The following is a 7,811-nucleotide window of genomic DNA, read 5'->3' on the forward strand; positions in this document are numbered from 1 at the left end:
CGACTATAATACCAGAGAATTTTACAGTTGTTATATAATAATGACCTGACTGAATCATTTTCAGAGTCAATGAAACTATTGCGAATTCTGTGCACTATACCAATGACTTCAGTAGAGAGCGAGCGACGTTTTTCTATACTGAAAAGAATCAAAACTATTCTCCGAAATACCAAGTCTCAGGATCGGCTAAATGCACTTTCTGTGCTTAGTATTGAAAAAAAATTATACAATCAATACCCGATTTTAATAAAAAGGTAATTGAACATTTCGCTTCAGAAAAATGTCGTCGCATTGATTTAATGTATAAAAAATAAACATATTTTATGTCAATTGTTGTTTTGTGGAATTTTCTAATTTAATTGTAATGTGCACCACCAGTTCGATAACCCACCAGCCGCCACTGCTCTTTACTTTGTGTTAGTTTTACAAATAGAGTGATTAATTCTGTGTCAATTATCACTTTATCCAAATTGAGTAGATATTATAAATAATAGCTAGATAATATATATAATATCCAGGTTTATTACTTTGGCTGTAACACATACATCTTTCATGGGATATTGTGTCAAATGTTATAATAAAATACCAGACAACATTCTGGAACTAAATGACATGCGGTTTAAAACTCATATAAAAGCCACATTTTGTAAAAAAGCATATCTACTATATAAAAATAAGTCCGGTTTTCCTCCCTGACGCTATAACTCCAGAACGCACGAACCGATTTCCACGGTTTTGCATTCGTTGGAAAGGTCTCGGGCTCCGTGAGGTTTATAGTAAAGAAAATTCAGGAATAATCAGGAATAATTCAACAGAAAAGTGGGTAAATCGTTTTTCACATACAGCGCCATCTCTGATACATAGCATGTACTACAAACCAATATCCAACACTTCAAGTAGATGGCGCCGAGTGTTTGACAGCTACTCATTGTCTCTGCTCAGTTAATTTCATTTTTGCCGATTTGTAGACACTCAATTAGTTCTTATTGAAAATGTTTTCCCAAACATTAGTGAGAATTATAAGAATTATGCTTGGTTAAGTCAACGAGCAATTCTTGCCGCAAAGAATAATGATGTCCACGCACTGAATTTTACCATTCAATCAAAAATTGCTGGCGATTTGGTGACATACAAATCCGTTGATTCAATAACAAATCCCGATGATGTAGTAAATTATCCAACGGAGTTTTTGAACTCTCTGGAGATACCAGGATTTCCACCACACAACTTGCAACTCAAAGTTGGTACAGTTATTATGATACTGCGTAATTTAAATCCACCGCGACTTTGCAACGGTACTCGACTTTCGGTAAAGAGACTTATGCCGAATTTGATCGAGGCAACCATTATTAACGGAAAGTACGCAGGTGAAAATGTATGTATTCCTCGAATACCAATGATTCCAACTGATCTTCCGTTTGACTTCAAACGATTGCAATTCCCAGTTCGCCTTGCGTTCGCAATGACAATTAATAAGTCGCAAGGCCAATCGCTTAGTGTTTGCGGGATAAATTTAGAAAATCATTGTTTTTCACATGGGCAGTTATACGTTGCGTGTTCACGAGTTGGGAAACCATCCGCTTTGTTTGTGTTAACGTCAGACCAAAAAACAAAAAATGTGGTTTACCAAAGAGCACTACAATGAAACGGATAATTTGCGGACACGTATAACGCTTCGATTCAGTATTTACTTTGGATTTGTAGCGATATCAAAGAGTAACTTTCATTTACTTAGGGAAGTTCAACTAAATAACACTTCATTTTAGTAGGTAATCGAAATGTATTTATTACTGTTGTGAAATGAAATAAATATTTTCCTTTTCAAATATATAATAATTTTTTTTTTTTTCTTTATCTTTTAATCACCAAACGAAATGTTACATAAAACGAATCTGGTGGCGAAACGGAGTTCGCCGGGTCTGCTAGTTCAAGATAAAAATCCTTGGAAACATGCTGGTCCTGCTACATAAGACGGTACTGACAGGATCAAATTATTGCGAATTTAAAATTACACCCGCTAGTAAAATTGTGTTCTTCTTTTGATTGTTTGTTTGTAACTTTGTACAAAAATATAAACAGATTTGTTGGAATGGGCAACTAGAATCAACCTTATTTATAATTTTTGACATTCATAAGTGCTTGCAAAGGCCTAAATGAAATAAATGATTTAACTGTGACTTTGATTAAACTAATTTACTACCACAAAATTATTTTTATTACCCTTGTGACTATGACACAAAATAAACACAATTGAAATGTACATTAATTTTGAAAATGACCCATATGTTGACACAGCTGTAGGATATGTAGAAGTCAAGCGAGAAGGAAACATATAGACCGTTAAATGCAGGGTTACACCCGAACATAAAGTGAAATCCAAGTTATATCAGTTTACAGCTGTAATCAATGAATCTGTTGAGAAAATTATCACAGTATAATACAAGGACTGTGCAGCTTCTGCAGGAGGCGGCAAATACGCCATATGCTTTGCTATTTGGCTCATAAAACGGCCAGATGAACCATCAATTACGTCAACTATGTGTTATTGGAGTAAACCAGGACTCGCTGGAGCTGTAGGAGACCAGTTCATCTTAGCAAAAAACATTGGCAAAATGAAAAGCGATCCACTGACCAAAAGAGTTCCAGATAATGTTGACATGAGTGTAAATATTGCTATGTTTTCCGAAGAATGCAAGAGACGTAAAATCACAACAGGATTGATTTTAAATTACTGTGGACATCAACAGCTCCAGTTAAATGACTTTAGTGCTGCAGTTTGTACACCAAGTAGATGATCACTGCTATGACAATTTTAAATCATTTTCTGCAACAACTATTACTGTAGATGTAGTTGAATCTATTGCTGAAGCTACAAAAGCTCAGTTAGACTCAAAACTATGTCATTCTATGCGTCAACGGACAGTCACAGGGTCCAGGATCTATGAAGCCATTCACTGTACAGAGAATGGTGCCCGAGTACAAAGCATTCTTGGAGGTTACAGGATGCCAGAAACAAAGGCTATCAAAAGGGGCAAAAAATTAGAAAAAGAAGTACTCAGGAGTTAGAACCAGAATTAAGCTCACCACTGACGATACATCCATTAATCCGAATGGAGTAGACGTTGTCCAAAATCGTCCCATGAATGGTAAAAAATATTCAATTTGGATGGACGTCAGGCAGCTCTGGATTCCCAAACGGATTGAAATCCATGTGTCCAGGCCAAATGGACGTCATCCGCGGCCATCCGTCAATGTCACTTAAAATAAGATAACTTTATTTATGATACAATTCGCCCTGGGAGAGGGGCTGGTGCGAAATGTGTGGTTGATATCAGAGTACTAAAATACAATCCCAATGGTACAATTGAATAGAAGCTAACTAAAATGACGAATTTCAACTGTTACCACAAAGCGTACATGGCTAGTACGCAGCGTGTGAAACTAGTCGCGAATAGATTGGAATTCACTTTTTATACAAAGTCTTCCGATACGAAAAAAAAAAGTTAAATAAAGAAGGAGGAGTATAGTAATACCTCTATGTATATTTAAATATATGTTGTGAAAATAAAAGTTAATTCTAATAGTGGTTTTTTAACTGTGCATATTTTGTGCATATTTCGCTCTTTTTTAGTGCATATTTGCATGCATATTTTGGCATTTTTATAGAGCATATAATCCGATGTCTAATAATAACTAATAATTTTTTTTTATTTATCATACTTACCTCAATGTTATTACTAATTTCTCTTCGGGTTGGATAAAATCACGAAATTTAGTATCTTGTCCTTTGATGGTGTCATGCAAAAACTGACCTTTCTGGGTTCTACCTCCTAAATCAGCTAACAGAGAAACGTGCATGTCTGCTACTCATGTGAATATGGAGTTATTGGTCAGTGCCTTGAATAAGACATCTATAACGAATGAAAAGAAACCAGAAGACATAATAACCACGTTCTGTTGCGATTCATATAACATTGATTGTTTGAAAAGAATTTGCCAAATATGTGCAACACGCTATGTTATGTACAAAGAGTTTAATAATGAAACTGTCAAGACTGACCAAGAAGTTGAAGTTGGCACCGAAGCAACTGATGTGGTGCCTAATGTTGTAAAGGCAACAACACCCAAAAAAAAAAAGAAGAAGAAAGAAGACATATTTTTGACATTATGGAAACAAAGAGACGAACAGAGACAGGAACTATATAAAAATATGGTCAGAAAGATGGATGATGATATTGATCTATTTTGTAAACATATTGGTGAAATTTTACGTAATTTACCACCATATGAAAAAGCAAAGGCAAAGAAACATTTCTTCTGGTGAAGTTCTTTCGAACTTCACCCACTACCACGATAACCCGATAACCCAATACCACGATACCCAATCACCAAACCAGTGTAGGTAAACGCTCGCCTATGGCACGAATTTGCAGTGAATATAACTCTTTGTGCGGGAGCTTGGACAATTTTGACATTTTCCATGATCCTTATAATAAATTTAAGCGCAATGTAAATGCCTCATGTAAATTATTTTTTGCACAAAATTGACCAATTTAGAATTTAGAATAATACCTATTATGAAATATTACTTTCTGATCATTTGCCTCTATTGATTCTTCTTCTTTTTTATTTTTGTTCTGTATAGTTTGGTTTGGTCTAGTTTCAGTTATTTTTATTTAATTTAATTTTATTGACCAATACCTAAGTATTTAAGTTTTTTACAGCCGATCACGCTATTCTCTGTGAGCGTTGTGCACACCTGTAACTAACTTATTTACACAGGACTAACCATAATTGTAAATAAGTGGTTGGTGTGTCTAAATAAATAAACACAGAGAAGAGAGTCAAACTGCTTGAAGCCGTGTTACAATTTTATCAGTATAGACTTGCTGTTCGTAAAAACGTTAGCCCATTATTTTACGCTGAAAAACTTTTTCAAGAATATAAGAATCAAAAACAACTCAGAGCTGACAATTATAACAATTTTATGGATCCTGTACAATAATGATAATGGGTCAAGGGGCATTGGTAAAATGATAATATTGCCATCAACTTATGTGGGAAGTCCTCGGCATATGATGCATTGGAACTTTGTTAAACTTAGTTTTTAAGTAAATATTGAAGTCAACAAATGGTAAAAATATTTTTTTTAAATAATACTTTTCTGACTATTAATATATTAACTTACATAACTAACAAAATTATAGACGCATGTCTGAAATAAATGATTTAAAAAAAAATAGTAACCAAGATAACCCATTAAAAGGCATTGGATCTGTATTTTCGCATCTCAAAACATGTTCTGTCATAGTCTATGACAGAACAAAAACAAGCTCCTCATTTATTTTAACTTTGATATAAATTGTGATGAGGCATATGAAATTTTTAAAAAAGATTGTGGATTAATACGTTGTGCGAGAAGCTCAAAAAAATATGTATTTAAAGCAATAAATAAATAAAATACTGTTCATTTTTCTAAAATACTGTTTGATAATCATCATAGACCTGAATATACTTTTTTTTCTTGTAAAAAAAGTTGGCAACCCCAGTCATAGAGTTACTACATGAATTGAAGGATATTGAAACCAGAGAAAAAAGCATAGAAGCTTCGTCTTTTTTTCCTTTGATGCCTCTACTAGTTAGATTTCCAATCGCATCAAGTACAAGCAACAGTAGCCAAGCTCAAAAATACAAATATGAACTGCCATACTATTTAGCATTCATAGACCATGAGGCATTTGACAACCTTATAATCACCTCAGACAACTAGCCCTAAGACAACCCACTGACCCTATGATCATCTACAAACTATGCTCACACAACTAGTACAGAAAAGCCAAAAAGTGGGCTTACAGATTTTGTCAAAAACTAATTGAAGAACCTTTAATTTCATTTCATAATACGCAATCCTAACCAAATTGTCGAAAAAAGCAAGACTAAGATACCCACTGACCAAAGTTTCGCCAAATATTGCAAGCAAACATCATTTTTTAACTTTTCCAACAACAAACATCGCCATTCAACCTTTATCAAGATTTCAACATTTTTCCAACGAAAACCAAAAGCAGTAACAAATAATTCAAAGAGACCACATCATTGCACAATGATTACATAACTTTTTTTCAGATAACTCAACAAAAACAGAAAAATAAAAATAACAAAAAGCGAGAGAAAGACAACACAACCAACGGACGAAACGAAAAACGATCAAAGGACTTTGTTTGACTTAAGACCATAGACAAACTTTGTCGCAGAACAGTCCAAAGAGAAAAGCTTAATTTATCGGAACCAAAGAGCGCAACGCGATGTGCTGTGTCGACACCCGACGCTCGTCGTGCATATTGCCCCACGCGATGCTACAACACGTACTTATTATCGTGTAATGTAGTCTCTCACGAAAGACTGAAGTGTATTGACGTGCGACGTGGCCATGGATTCGATACTGCTTGAAGACGAGCTAGATGAAGATTTTGAAGAAAATTTATTGCAGATTTTCGGGGTATATTTTGTACATAAACAGTTAATTTAAAAAAGACGTACTAGCTAGACGCTGGGCTCATTAAATAAATCAAGACAGATCTATGTACGGTGAATATCACGCGTAGCGTCGGGTGTTAACTAAAAACACACTGCGCTGATTCGTCGGGTGGCGTGTCCCTCCCTCTCCCGGCAACACGCTGATCCAAATCGATTGGATGTTGCGGCGTGTGGTCACATAGCGTGATATCTATGCGCTTCTGACTATTTTAAATGTATGGAATTGATAAGTACTGACATGCTTCGGGTGGGTCGTGGCGTAGCGTCACGTTTTGGTAGTATGTTTTCGCCTTAAGTATCATCATTATCACTACATAGTACAAAACAGTCGCTTTTTCTGGTATTTTTATCAGATGGAGTGTTTCAAGAGGAAGGTTTATGTGTATAATAATGTATAATATAGTAGAAAAACACTAATAATTTTACCCGCGAGGGCGGGTCTCTTGTTGAGTAATATACTTGTAAACCTTAGATATAAAGGTGCGACTGCACTAGACGGAGCTACACAGCAGCGGAACTGCGCGGCAAAGTCGATCTTCTTCTTCCTCCTGCCTTGTTCCAAATTTTATTTGAGGTCGGCGCAATATGTCATTCTCTTCCAATTTTCCCTGGCTCTCGTCATACTGACACTCACTCTCTTCCTATTCATGACATCTTTCAAGCAATCCATCCATCTTTTCTTAGGTCATCCTGCTCCTCTCCATCCATCTACATTCATACTTAGCACATTTCGTTGCAAGCGTATCATCCCTCCTCATGACATGCCCATACCAAGATAACCTTCTACTTCTCATCTTTTCTGTAACTGGTGCTACTTTCAGACTTCCTCTGATGTAATCATTCCTCACTTTATCCATTCTTGTAACACTACACATCCACCTCAGCATTCTCATTTCTGTTACATGCACTCGCTTGTCATCCCTCTTTTTTAATGCCCAACACTCTGATCCATAGACAGGTCTTATTAAGGTTGTTTTTGCCCTTCAGTTTGAAGGGCATCCAGTGCCGGATTTATATTTTTAATGAGTGTAGGCTACTTTATTTCCGCTGCCCCATGCATGTGCAAACCTTACAAATGATAATATTTCATATTTGTAGTAAATTCGACCAAGGGGACCATTTTTTTTTTAATTTTATCTTCTGAAATCTGACGCCCCTGTGACGCTGCCGCCTCTAGGCCCATCTAGGCCGCGGCCTATACGGCCGCGTTGTCAAAAATGTCTTTAAATGAAGAAGAAAATAATTTTCTTTTTCTTGACTGTTCTTGCTCGATC

The sequence above is a fragment of the Helicoverpa armigera genome, chromosome 25 (assembly GCF_030705265.1).
Source record: "Helicoverpa armigera isolate CAAS_96S chromosome 25, ASM3070526v1, whole genome shotgun sequence".
Taxonomy (NCBI): Eukaryota; Metazoa; Arthropoda; class Insecta; order Lepidoptera; family Noctuidae; genus Helicoverpa; species Helicoverpa armigera.